The sequence below is a fragment of the Pelmatolapia mariae genome, linkage group LG3_W (genome assembly GCF_036321145.2).
Source record: "Pelmatolapia mariae isolate MD_Pm_ZW linkage group LG3_W, Pm_UMD_F_2, whole genome shotgun sequence".
Lineage (NCBI taxonomy): Eukaryota > Metazoa > Chordata > Actinopteri > Cichliformes > Cichlidae > Pelmatolapia > Pelmatolapia mariae.
The window spans coordinates 64,514,777-64,529,804 of NC_086229.1; positions in this window are offsets into that span (position 1 = coordinate 64,514,777).

Genomic DNA, 15,028 nt, shown 5'->3' on the forward strand with positions numbered 1-15,028 from the left:
CTTCTTCATACTGATTTATCATTTTATTCTTATAGCAGATTTTAAATTGAGAAACATTTGTACAACACTTAAGATGATCAGTTTCTTATGCCTATGACTGTTGGACACATTTGCCTTTGTGTGGTTCAAGCAAACCGATGCTTAAAATAAAACTTCCTTCTGCCGTCCCCATTTTCTGAACACAATACAAATACACTTTGTAACTTAAGAGGTAGTGTTTTACTTTTTGCCCTAAACATAATAATTAATGTCTGTAATTTCACTATATCTTCTAGTTTTAATAATTTCGATTTTATAAACAAACTATTAGTGTGTTCTCTATATTTAACATTATGCATAATTCGAAGCGCTCTCTTCTGTAATAAATATAATGGTTTCATATTAGTCACATATGTATTCCCCCATACTTCAACATAATAACTCAGATAGGGTAGAAACAATGAGAAATATATTATTCTCATTGTCTTGTAATCTAATATATATCTAAGATTACCCATGATATAAATACTTTTAGCCAACTTTTTTTTAACGTGTTCAATATGAGATTTCCATGTTAACTTATCATCCACTATTACACCCAGAAAACGCAATTCTGTCACTCTTTCAATTGATACTCCCTCTATAGATAATACTATCTCTTCCTCCTTTACACGGTTTCCGAATATCATAAACTTTGTTTTTTCCAAATTCAGCGATAACTTATTTACATCAAACCATTTTTTAATTTTTTTCATTTCAATAACCATAATATTAACCAATTCTTTCAAGTTTTCTCTGGAACAATAAAAATTTGTATCGTCTGCAAACAAAACAAAATTTAACATTTTTGACACATCACAAATGTCGTTTATATATAAATTAAAAAGTTTTGGTCCTAAAACAGAACCTTGAGGGACCCCACATTCTATTTTCATTCTATCAGATGAGTTGCCTAAACACTGCACATACTGAAACCTATTATCTAAATAACTGCTTAACCAGTTCAATACTATTCCTCTCACACCACAAGTACTTAACTTAGAAATCAAGATGGAGTGTTGCAGAGTGTCAAAAGCTTTTTTTAAATCAATGAATACCCCTATAGAATATTTATTATTATGTGTTGCTGATGAAATGTCTTCAATAGTATTCATTAATGCTATTGCTGTTGATCTGTTCTGTCGAAATCCGTACTGACTTTCACTTAACAGTTGATGTTTTTCAATGAAACTATCAAATCTTTGTGCAAAGAGTTTTTCAAGCACTTTAGAAAACTGTGATAGCAATGGTACTGGTCTATAATTATTAAAACTATGTCTGTCTCCTGATTTGTAAAGAGGGATAACTTTTGCCACTTTCATTCGGTCAGGAAATACACCCGTATAAAATGATAAGCTGCAGGATTCAAACACAAGTGTAACTTATAAATACATGTTCATACTTTTATTCCACAATCAGAGAGAAAGAAACAGAGAGAGAGTGCAGGACAGACAGACAGGTGACAGTCTCAGGTGTATACACTGCTACAGAACAGCACAAGAGAAGGAGGATTTAGTGTTTGTGTTATTACGAGTGCTAAACAAGAAGAGTTCCCAGATGGTCCAGTGGACACATGTGTGACTCCTGTGATTAAAGCATCTTTCTTTCAGCTTAACGAGTGAACCGTCAGCTCGTTCAAACACACGTTAAAGTCCGTTTGGCTCGACACCACCGAACAAAGGCAGCAATATAACATAGCTAACATTAACAGTGCAGTGAATCCTGCTTGTGCTGTGATATTCAGGACTGCAAAGCGAGCAGCATCACTGACTTTCAGCTTGTTGTGTTTGTGGATATATGGATGTGGAGAGAGAATCGCTCGAATGCGGCTGCATCCCCTCGGCGGATGTCAGGTGAGTCCATGACAGCAGCAATCCTTCTCAGGGCAAGCTGGTGGGGCTGCCCAAGCCTGTCGTTAAGAGCGTTCATGGTGTCACTGAAGGGCGTGGCAGAATGGAGGTAAGCGTCCGCTATCAACTTTGCTTCCTCCAGGTGTAGGTGATCTAAAAAGACTTGGTACCTGAAGAGCTCTGAACTCTCCAGGGGCAATAAGTTCTCTAGCGCCATCTTAGATGAGCAAATTCCCCAGGATCTCGGCGTGTGAGCTTAGGAATGCTCGGACGAGGCCCCCTGTAGGTCAAATCTGGGGCCGCTGCTAAGCGGGGGGTCTATACATCTGTGAGGTCAAGAAAGGAGTAGATGAGGGCAGAGGCGGAGCTGGCAGTGGTTGCAATGGAGGGGGGTGTGCTCTCGGAGGCGGCGCTAGAGGGTAGGTGGTCCTTGGCTGAGGAGAAGTGAACCCTGGCTTAGATTCATGTGGGGGAATGATCTGACTCTTCTGTGCAGCCATAGACTCCCTCTTCAGATCCTGGAGCTCTTTCATCATTATATCGATGTGGTCCGCAACTGGACCCTGGCTGGAGACAGATTCCTCCTTGAACACAACCGGAGGAGGTAGTGGAGGCCAGTCCTCTTCCTCTTCAGCAGGGGGCGGCTGGAGACGAACAGCAGGGGCTCTGGGCGGTGGACTGAGCTGCAGACTCTCTGCACGGTCCAGCAGCTGCAGCAAACTAGCATGAAGGGCCTGGAAATCAGCCAGCCCGGCTCTCATCTGGTCATGCGACTGCTGGAACAGGAACCTTTCACGTTGTATATCTTCTAACTCTGCTCTCAATGGTGTGACATAGCCGTGTGAGCGGTCATCAGAGGGGTCAGACAGAGGATGGTGGGAAGAACGGGTGTCGCCTCCTGTCTCACTTTCCTCCTGGTAACCTGCACCAAGCCCGGGGAAGTCAGTCTCATAAGCTTCATAGCAGAGGGGACGACGTACATTACGCCGTGGGCGCGCACCAAGGGCTGAGAAGTTCTGAATATCATCCATCTTGTTAGGGTAGAGGCAGCTTACATCCAGCTCGAAGGGACTGACTTTAACCCTCTGGGGTCCAGGGTATAATTGGCCGTTTTTGACTACTTTTGATTTTACCTCTATATTTCACCTTTAAAATATGTTTTTCTTGCCTTGTTTGGTATCATTATTTTCAGCACAACCTCAAATATCTGAAATTTGAGTTATTTTTTCATTTTGGCATACTATATTAGCACAGTTGATCTAAATTCAGACAAAAAATTCAAAATCCGAGTAGAAAAAAGTTATATTTTTTACTGTAAAAACCACAAGCATGTTTCACGAATCATTTTCATAACTTGAAATGCAAATAGAAATTGTACATTTCTAAAAATTATGCACAAGTTTTGCAAACAACAAAGTTATATGGTACTATTTACCTAAAAATGCAGCAAAGGCCTCAGGCGTTTTTTATATAACCATTTAAATCTATTTACAGAACAATCAGGTGTGCTGCATCAAATAAGAAGGCACACAAATTATTTGTGCCAGTCCAAAAAATGTAGCTTGTGTTCAGTATAAGACAGAGGAGAACACCACAGGCCTAAACCCTGCAGGTCTGACAGCAGGAGGTGCATGAGTGCAGTTTTCCATGCGTTTACACTGGAATCTGCCTTTGACGGCTTTTTTAGAGCAAATATGAAATTCAGCAGTCTAACTGACACACAATACAAGACAATAACTACACAACACACTAACTATAGCCTCCAAACACGCTAAACACCACTAATGTCTCACATATGAAAACTCGCTCTCTCTCTTTCTTTCGATCGCCCGCTTTCTGTCGCGGGTGTCACTCCTAAAAACGTCCCCTTCTCCCTAAACAACCAAGTGTCACATGTTGCCATATCATTTTTTTGATTGGCTGACATGGTAAACTCTTAACACCAATAGGGAAGGGGTGTTTTTTCTTTTTCTTTTTCACTCGTAAGTGGAGAGTGTACGCTAGCGCTGTCTGTAGAAAACGCCGTTTTTACCGTTCTTCCTGCTGTAAACACCACTGTTTTGTTCAGAAAAAAACATCGCGTGTATATTTTATCATAACTCTGGTTTTACGTGGCCCATCGACACAATTCAAAAACTGGTATGTAGTTTGAAGTCTGCACTTTCGACCCAAGTTGAAATGACTCTGACGTGCTGCATCTTGTAGCTGTGTCGTCTTAAATTGGTCATGTGATTTTGACGCGCCGGCGCGTCCAGCGACCCCAGAGGGTTAATTATCCATAAAATCATCACATTCTCTGTAAGATTAAGGTTGACTATTGGACGGCGTATATTTTAAAGTAAAAGCTTTAAAATCAAGTAAATGCTGAAAGTACAAACATCACTAATGTCACATAACTTTGCCGACATGTAATGTTTTAATGTTCTTCATTAATAAACATTTGCACATAAATAAGTGACATAATATTCAGTACTTACTTTTAAAAGTTTACTCTTTCGCCGCTCCTCTTCCACCGTTTTTTTCGGCAAAATTATCCACACCGACTGCCGCGCTATGAAGTCTGGGATATGTTGGGCCATGAAGTCTACACCGCCACATCCTTAAAATTCAGGGAAATGAAGGACGCATTTGAGGCCGCATTTCGAGCAGCCTTCGTCGCGTCGCTGTGATGTAATCGGCCTTAAAATGCAGCCTTTAAGGCTGCAGACCCTGAATTGGGATACAGCCAGGGACTTTCACAATAAAACAGGAAACAGCATGGAAAGCAGACATGACAACATGAACTTGAGAACATGGACAAGACAACAAGAAACATGACAGACTAAAGCAGAAGACCTAATTGAAACATAAGTAAACTAAACCACCCAAATGATAATCCTATTACTAAAAATTTAAAGGGATAATTTAGGAACTCAAAACGTAAACTGAGACCCAGGATCGTAATATTAATATAGAAAATTCACATTCAATTACATGTGGGCATTGCTGGTTACTGTAATTACTTTTCCACTGAAAAAGTAGAGTAACTAATTACTGTTCATTTTTAGGTATTTTAATTACAGTTACTTACAATGTACTTGCATTACATTGTAAAATAATTAAACTTGCTGAAAATCATTATTTAATTTCAATAATTTATCTTCTAAAGGTAAAAATAAACTCTGCCGCTTTAACATCGCTGTAGTGCAGCTGCACGTCATTTCGTGCCAGTTTGCTGCATAGTCATATTCCAGAGCGGAAGATGTCGGACTCGGCTGAAGCGAGTGGCTGTTTCATGACATGGACATATTCCCGTCTCTTCACTTTTCTGAAACAAGCAGACAAGAACATTACAGTAATATGTAAGCTATGTCCTGGGGAAAAAAAAAACCTATCGGCTGCTGTTAATAGCACGAGTAATCTACTGAAGCGCCTGACAGAGCATAGACGAACACTTCTGAGTGATCCTTGTTTATCATCCATGGATAACACCGCAGCAACTCCTGCTAAGCAGCAAAACGTGATTTTACTTCAGCAGCACAGAAAGCGTCTGAAGGTGAGCTTAAAAAATGACTGCAGGCTACATAGCTGGACTGGCTGGACTGGGCATCGGGCAAATGCCCGGTGGGCCGATGGTGATTTTTGGTTTTTATGGGCAGAGGGGTTTCTTTTTTCTTCGTTTTTTTTTTTGTAACGGTATGATGCCAGTATTTTCCCACATTTTCTAGATATTGTACCAGTACTGTGTGTAAAATGCCATCAAAAAGTCAATTAAGTTTTTCTCATCTGTCTTTCAATCTCCTTTCACCTTTTAAAGGTTGCCATGTTAGAAAAAATATTTTGCCCTGCCATGCTGTTTATTGATGTGGCAAATGAATGATTTATGAAAATATATCTAAATCTGTCATCAGTAATCAGTAATGATCATGTCTCACCTCTAGTCTTCTCTGTCTTACTTTCAGGTTTTCACCATGTGTTGTAGATAGTTCAGGAGGTTAACTCGACCAAGCAGTCTACTTTCGGGTACTGTTTAGAATACCAGAATAGGGAGGATGCGTAGGTTTAAGTTTTTTAGATTGATACATATAATAATAATAATAATAATAATAATAATAATAATACATTTTATTTGAGGGCGCCTTTCAGAAATCCAAGGTCACCTTACGAAAAACACAAATAATAAAAGGAACAGTAGTCATAAAATACATAAAATAAGTTAAAATTACAAAACAGAGCGTGACAACAGATAAAATCAGCATTAAAGCGAATAAGCCAGTGTTTTGAGCTGTGTCTTAAATACGGAGAGGGAGTCAATATTTCTTAGTGCAGGGGGAAGAGAGTTCCAGAGCCGGGGAGCAGAGCGACTGAAAGCTCTGTTCCCCATAGTAATAAGGTGTGAGGATGGAACAGTAAGATGAATAGCAGATGATGATCTGAGAGGGCGGAAAACAGTGGTGATATGGAGCAGGTCACACAAATATGAAGGAGCAGATTTATGGATACACTTGTATGTAAGAAGTAAGATTTTAAAATTTATCCTGGCTTCTATGGGCAACCAGTGAAGCTGCTGAAGAACTGGGGTGATATGAGCACTTAACGCAGTACGGGCTATGACCCGAGCTGCAGAATTATGAAGAAGTTGGAGTTTATGAAGGGACCTTTTAGTGAGACCAAATAGGAGGGATGGCGGCAGCATGGGGAGTAAGGAAGGGACGGAGTCGGTTAATATAACGTAAATAGAAGTAAGCAGAGCAGGTTATGTAATTAATGTGAGACTGGAATGAAAGAGTATTATCAAGTATGACACCCAAACTCTTAACCTGAGGGGAGGGAAGGGTAGGGGGGTGTGACTAATACCAATGGAAGCTAACCGGTTCAGGAGAATATTGTGAGAAATGGTATCAAACGCCGCACTAAGATCAAGAAGGATGAGAATGGATAGGAGACCAGAATCAGCTGCCATCAGAAGGTCATTGGTAATTCTTAACAGAGCAGTTTCTGTGCTATGATTGGGGTGGAAACCAGATTGAAATTGTTCATAGAGATTATGGTCATTGAGATGTTAATGAAGCTGAGCGGCGACAACTTTTTCAAGAATTTTTGAAATAAAGGGGAAATTTTATATAGGGCGAAGATTATCAAAGTTATTGGGGTCTGCACCAGGCTTTTTGAGAATTGGGATAACAGAAGCCTTTTTCAGTGCTTCAGGAACAATTCCAGTGTTCAGGGAGGAATGAATAATATTGGTTATGAGAGGTGCTAACGAGGGAAGACAGGCTTTAACTAACACAGTAGGGAGATGGTCAAGTTGACAGGTGGATGACTTAGATTTTTTAATGAGATTAGATACGTCAGTTATGGAGGGAAGAGTAAAGGTTGAAAATAACTGACAGGAAGACAGTGGGGGAACCAGGAAGTCTACTTCAGAGTCAGGAGCTCCTAACGAGTTAAGTTGACGGTGAATATCTGAGATTTTACAAGTGAAAAAAGAGATAAGAGAGTTGCAAAAATCAACAGAATACATCTGGGAGGGGAATGTGTCTGGAGGTTTTGTAATTTTACTGAACAATGAATAGAGGGACCTGGAGTTACCTTCATTAGAACTAATTAAAGCGATATTACGAGAGATACAGGTTTTGGAAGCGGTTATGTTTGCATCAAAAGAAATAAACATATGATCAGACTGGGGAAACAATGTGGCTTTACAGTGGGTGGGGGTAATGCCAGAACAACAGACCAAATCCAGGATATGACCTTTGGAATGGGTAGGAAATTTTATGTTCCTTAGAAGCCCAAAACTTTCCAGGCAAGAGGTAAAATCTCTGGAAAGAGGGATTTTATTATTGTCCATATGAATATTGAAGTCACCAGCAATGATCAGATTTGGAGAAAGTACAGAAAAATGAGTGAGCAGAAAATCCATTGGCTTAGGTGGCCAATAAACAGTACATATGATGGTGGGGGTAGATCCAGGGAGCTGTAGTGCAGTGTATTCATATGAATGGGAGGGAGGGGCAGAGACAGGGAGCACTTACCAGTGCCTCCGGTGAATTATCACCAGACCTTCGCTCCTCCCCGAGATGCGAGGTTGTCAGGTGTAAACAAACTCAGATGGAGTGGAGTCGTTGAGAGAAACAAAGTCATTGGGCTGTTGCCATGTTTCAGTCAAACAAAGAAAGTCCAACTTACGATCACAGAGGAGATCATGTACGAGATGTCCCTTACCAGTGAGAGAGCGGATGTTTAATAGACCAAACTTGATGCTGGAGTTACCATGCCTGACAGTAGGCTTAGTTGATATAGCCAGGTGGGCCAGCACACTGTGGTCAACAGCCCGGTCAGTCTTGCAGGGAGGACGACGAGTTTTTGACCAGATGGAAAATATTGAGTTAGTGTCACTGATGTTGAACTTCCGCCGAAGCCCTCGGTGGATATACCTGCGGCGGGGCTGCAAGGCGATGTCTGGGTAGAAGTATAGAGCCACAGGTGGAGAGACAGCCAGGCAAAAACGGAGCCGCAAAAGATCCGTAGCAGAGTACTGGAGAAGAGCTGTCGCCGGGTGATGAATGATGGATAAAAAAACCCAGGTGAGCACGAGCCACTCCAACACCCTGTGGATCTGCATCTTAATCAGGGCCGAGCACTGAACACAAACGGAGGGACCGAACAACCAGCTGACAGCTGCAGCGCAAGCAATAGAAGCCCGCAAATATTGCGAAAACAAGTCAAAACAGGGTCACGCCTTAAATACTTGATTTAAATTGTCGTCAGCAACTTAAAAAAAAAAATAGAAATAGTAGATAATAATAACCGGTGAGCAGCGGCAGCCAAGCGCGCCAGCGTTCACTCGACCGGAAGTCAGAGGGTTAACTCCTCCATACATATATACCAACAAGACAGTCTACGTCACTGTGACAACAGTGTTTGTTTTCATTCAAAGGCTTTATGGCTTTTCCTATAACACCTGGTGGGCCGGTCTCTAGTCAAAATGCCCGGGCCGATTTTTTGTCCCAGTCCAGCCCTGCCAGGCTACTTAGTGGAAGAGATGCTACCGCTGCGTACTGTAGAGTGTCCGTCTTTAATAAAATGTATTTATTATTTAAAGAGTTTAATTTCTATTGTTTGTCCACTGAAGGTTTATACGGATTATAAGAAGTATTTAGTTAAATACTGTTAAGAGATTTTGTTTAATGTTTTATTAAATAACATGCTTTCCCTAAACAGACTTGTGAATGTACAATGATGTTCATATATTTTATACTACATGTATCTTGTCACTACACATGCACGTGAGCCTTGCTGACTTCTAAGAAAATGACTGGCATAAGGAGGTTGCCACAGGAAACCTCACCTTTGCTGAGTTTGCTGAGTCTGCCGTTGTGAACAGGAACCAACTGGCTTCTGTTTCCCTTAAGATAGGCTTGACCAGTTACTTACTAGCAGTTGAACGTATATGTTTTATGCTTATCACCTTGTAAGGAGTTGTATGTTATCTCTTCCTACATGTGTCTGTGACGTAAACATGCTTGAGTATAAATAAAGCTGACTACAACGCCTCGGTGTGAGTATCACCCGATCACTCACCCGTGCACGTAGCGCTGCGAACTAACTCTGACTGTTTTTGTATTCCTTCAATGTGTTTTATAATGTCTTACCACTGACATTTAATTGGTCCTTCGAGCCGGATAGTTGATTGATATTATTATATCATCTAACTATTCACAGACGGAGCCACCGGATCCTGACGTCGTGAGTACCTGCACTGCAACCACCGCTTCCAGCGAAGCGAGGAAAAGCCCAGAGTCGTAAATTCGCCTACTAGCCAGTGTCTTATACAGGTTCACGACGCCAGGACCCGGTGACGCCGGAAAAAAGAACACAGCGCAACATTGAAGGTGAATATAAAGCAGCCAGAAACACTTTGCGTTGAATAATCGATTTTTAGCTTGACACTGCTCAAAGTAGAAGGGTCCTTTGTGGACCAAAAGGACAGACGTGTCCTATTGTAAAACGTCCTGTGTGGACCGGGCCCTGTGTGGACCCGCACGTAAACGCTCGCCTGTGTAAGACGGGATAATTCGCCTTGTGTGGGCCCATTCCGCAACAAAGTAGAGGTTGGTAGCTCGTGGTTTCATTTCACTCCGGGAGTGAAAGGTAACGAGAGTGTCAAATAAAAATAGGATTTTTCTAAGCGCGCTGTATGTTTGTTGAGGAGTAAGTGCTTCATTGAATAGGAACTCTAGGCTCCTGCACTACTCCTAGTGTTTTCCTGTGAGTACTGAATGGTGAGGAAGAGAAAGGTTGCGCATCAACGCATAAAATTAAGTCCGCCCTGAATTTAGTTCAGGGTAGAAGGCTGACTTAATAAACCTCCTCTGACTCTAGTACCAGAACGTCTCACAGTGTGTGCTGGCAGTATTAATAAATGAATAAAATAGTATTAATAAATAAAATATTGCATCGACTAAATAAGATTAAAATGGGTAACGAAGCTTCAAAGCCCACTGCTGACGAGCAGTGGTTAGAGAAAGAATGTCCAGGCGCCGGACAAATTAGTGCATATAGATGGAGGGATCCCCCCAAAAAAAAAGAAAATTTAATGTCCCACATGGGAGGGAAAATGTAGCCCCTCCGCATTGACTAAATTAAAAGAAACCCTCCAAGTGGAAATAAATACTGAAAAGAATCCTAAAAAGAAACCAAAGAGTACATAAGAGCTGTAATATTTTAAAATTTGTAAAGAGGAATGAAGTGGAATAAACGAAAGGTTAAATTAAATTAGAGCTTATCTGATGTATTCAAACTAATGATAGGAAGGATAACAACCTGTAAACTGGTATTAACAATGAAATATAGTTGGCATGACGAACGTGCCTAGAATGAATAGAATGCATAAATCCAGATAATTCACACGAAAGTATATCAAATGAAAAAGAAAAATCCATAAGGTATATTGAGGCTGTGTCATTGTTCAGCTAAGGAAAGTGTGTCTCCGGCTTGGGTGGGGGTGAAACTGCAGATCACTCCCAGCCCTTGATGGATACATAATAAAATATATATGAAATATTATAATAGACTATTGTATATTTGTAGTATAGTAGTATATTGTAATATACTATTGATGTTATATAGAAATAAGAGAAAATAATTATTAATAATAATATTAATAATGACATAATATTAATGAGAAGAAGCATCCTATTCAGTTATGATGTGAGGTGGATAATTGTTGAAAGTAGTCTGATTCAAGCTTAAGGTTTGCTCAAACTCAGTATAATGATATATGAGATTTTGTTAAGATGAAGAGCAAACCTATACTAACAACTAATAAGCCAAACCCTGTATACAACAGCTAAAGCTACAGGTTTGAGAAGTTGAATTAAATATGTGGACACTACCAAGCTAATGAGCAAGTTACATATTTTTTATTTAATTGTTGTTGCAAGAGCAGAAGCTGCATGATATTAAAGCTTATACATGCAGCTGTCTGTGAGCTCAGTTTTTTCCTTACACTTCTGCTTTGTTTCTGACAGCAGCTTTTTCTTTTTTATGTGTCCTGACTCATGTATGTTTTGTTTTGGTTTGATTATTTTGTTTTTTTGGAAACAAATTTGTGATCATGCCTCTGGATCACAATGACACATAATGATTAAGCATATGATTTGCTAATGCCTAGTTTTAGAGCTGGGAGCTATGAGCTGTAAGCAATGCAAAGTTTTTCCCAACTTAGAAGTTTGACATATGTAACATGTATGAGATACATGAATTCTTTTAAAACAAAATAGAAATTGTCTAAAATGCCTTAAGTAATATGTAGTGCTGTATCTACAAAGGGAAAAAAGAAGAAGCATTCAGTAACTTGGAAATAGCCTTTCTATTTACATGTAGATGGAAGTGCAGGTTACATGAAAGCTGTTTTAACACAGGCATTTGGAGAAAAACAACGTATGCTTGCATTTTACTTCTGTAAATTAGACTCTGTTGCGTCAGGCCTGCCCACATGTGTGCGAACCGGTGTAGCCGCAGCAGAGGCAGTAAAAAGTCAGCTGACAATGTTTTAGGAGACACTTTAATCATCAAAGTGCCCCATGCAGTGACTTCAATTTTAAATCCCAGCCAATTTGTCTTACCTGACACATGTGAGACAACTCTCAAATGTTGGAAACTTATTGTCGCTATATGGAAAGTTCAACAAAGAGTTTGGTTAGTCTAGAGCCTGTGTTATGTCTGTGACAGGAACTACATGCCCATAAAAGGAGCTGACTGTGTCAAGGACGCAGACAGGCAGAGAGACACACAGACAGTCAGTATGTTTTTTCAGCAGTACATCATTTTGCAAGAATTTGGCAGAATAGAGGTATGATTACTTCTACTGGCAATCCAGTGCAACACGGAAATCTTTTAAAGGCACTGTTGGAAGTGATACCATTGCCAAAACAGTTAGCACTATGCAAATGTGCTGCACATCAAAAAGATGACTCTTACATCACTAAAGGAAATAACTTTGCAGATTACGCAGCAAAAGAGGCTGCACGGCAAGAAACAAATGTTCTCACATTAACCTCGTGCTCCCTGATACCGATAGAAGTCCTCAAAGACGAACAAAAGGCGGCCCCACAAAATGAAAAATCCTCGTGGTTAAAAGATGGCGCAATTCTGAAAGATGATATTATGACGTGTAATGGGAAACCTATTCTACCTAAATCCCTACATAAAACAGCGGCATTAGTGACACATGGGCATTGCCATTTGTCAACAGCAGGGATGGTAGATAGATATTCTTTCTAAACAATTCAATTCTACTCAAAAAATTTTGAAAACTCAAAGCATATATAAGAACATGCATGATATGCCAAAAACATAATGCACAGGGAAATTTAAGGCCAAAGAGAGGCCATTTCCCAACGCCGCCACATCCTTTCCCACACCACCTCACCCATTTCATACCATTCACATGGATTTTATTGAGCTAAATGAAGCCAAGGTTCAAAAGACGCTCTAGTGATTATAGATGTGTTCTCAAAATGGCCAGGAAATTTATCCTGTGAAAAAGGCAGATGCAATCTCTGTAGCAAAATGCCTATGCAACCATTTTGTTCCAACATATGGTATACCGTCCCTAATAAGATGAGACAATGGAACACACTTTGTAAATGAAGTAATCAGCAAGGTCTCTGAAGCACTAGGATTCAGCATCAAACACCACTGTGTTTACCACCCACAAAGTGCCGGACTAGTGGAAAGAACTAACGGCACGATAAAACAGAGACTGAGGAAATGCATGGAAGTAACAGGGAGACCATGGCCTGAATGGCAGGCTTACAAAAATTGACGCCATTTGAAATAATTCATGGAAGACCTTTTCCCACTACTAATACTGAGTGAACCAGTAAACAAATCAGCTAGAGAGACTACTCTAGCAGAGTGGATGGCAAAGTTGCTAGAAAATACAGAAACTGTGTTGAACAACAAACTGCTGTGTGACTCTTCTCCAGTATTTTCCAGGTTGAAGGCAGGTGATTGGATCCTGATAAAAGTGCTCCAGAAGAAAAATTGGAGTTCCCCGAGGTGGGAAGGACCCTACCAAGTCCTCCTGGATCCACCAAAGCCACATGAAGAAGGTCGAACTACTCCAGGATTCATCGACGTCAGACTAAAGTGAGCAACAGCCTAGATTCCAGTCCTCCCTAACCTCTGGTGTTCGCTCGGTGGGGAGTAGGGTGATCAGTGGCAACACTTGGGATCCCACTCCTCTGGCTGAGGTCTACTCACCAGGGGCCCTGGGAGTGACAAGGGGTCAAGAAGAAACTCACTCACAAAACAAAAGAATATTTAAAGACAATAAAAGTGCTACAATGACACCTGTCATCACAGTACTATGTACACTCTTGTGGTTGGTGGCCATCAAGAGCCAGGTGAAAGGATTGAACCCCTGTAACGAAACGGACTCCACGCAGTAGCTGAGCAACTGAGAGCCACATCCCTAATGTCGTTCCAGAAAAGGATCGCACTGGACATGCTTCTGAGTGAAAAGAATGGGGTATGTTCAATGTTTGGAGAACAATGCTGTACATTCATACCCAACAATACAGCGGCGGATGGAAGCCTCACCAGAGCCCTGGAAGGTTTAAAGACCCTAAATGAAAAAATGAAAGAACATTCGGGAGTCGACACTTCGATGTAGGACAGCTGGATGGACATGTTCGGGAAGTACCGTACTCTGGTGTCATCAATTCTGGTGTCCATGGCTGTATTTGCAGCAATACTCGCTCTGTGTGGATGTTGTTGTATTCCCTGCATTAGAGCATTAATCAACAGACTCATAGCCACTGCCATCACACCACATGTTACGTTCCACCAAGAGACGATGATGTTGCTTACACATCAGGACTGAAATACAGACTTTGAAGAAGAAGAAAATTTTAATTATTGTCAACAAAGTGAAAACAAACCTAAATGTTGATCATATTAATTTTACTAAATGATACTCTGGTTGAAAATGTATACACAAGTGACTAGAAGTTGAAGTATGTAAAAAATATTTGAACAACAGCAGGGAATGTTAAGAGATTTTGTTTAATGTTTTATTAAATAACATGCTTTCCCTAAACAGACTTGTGAATGTACAATGATGTTCATATATTTTATACTACATGTATCTTGTCACTACACATGCACGTGAGCCTTGCTGACTTCTAAGAAAATGACTGGCATAAGGAGGTTGCCACAGGAAACCTCACCTTTGCTGAGTTTGCTGAGTCTGCCGTTGTGAACAGGAACCAACTGGCTTCTGTTTCCCTTAAGATAGGCTTGACCAGTTACTTACTAGCAGTTGAACGTATATGTTTTATGCTTATCACCTTGTAAGGAGTTGTATGTTATCTCTTCCTACATGTGTCTGTGACGTAAACATGCTTGAGTATAAATAAAGCTGACTACAACGCCTCGGTGTGAGTATCACCCGATCACTCACCCGTGCACGTAGCGCTGCGAACTAACTCTGACTGTTTTTGTATTCCTTCAATGTGTTTTATAATGTCTTACCACTGACAAATACTTATGTAGTAATTAATTAAGTAATTAAGTTACTTTTCTGACACAGTAAATAGATAAGTATTTTAAATACAATATACAATATACAATACAATATTGACTAAGTAATTAGTAATTAATTACTTTTT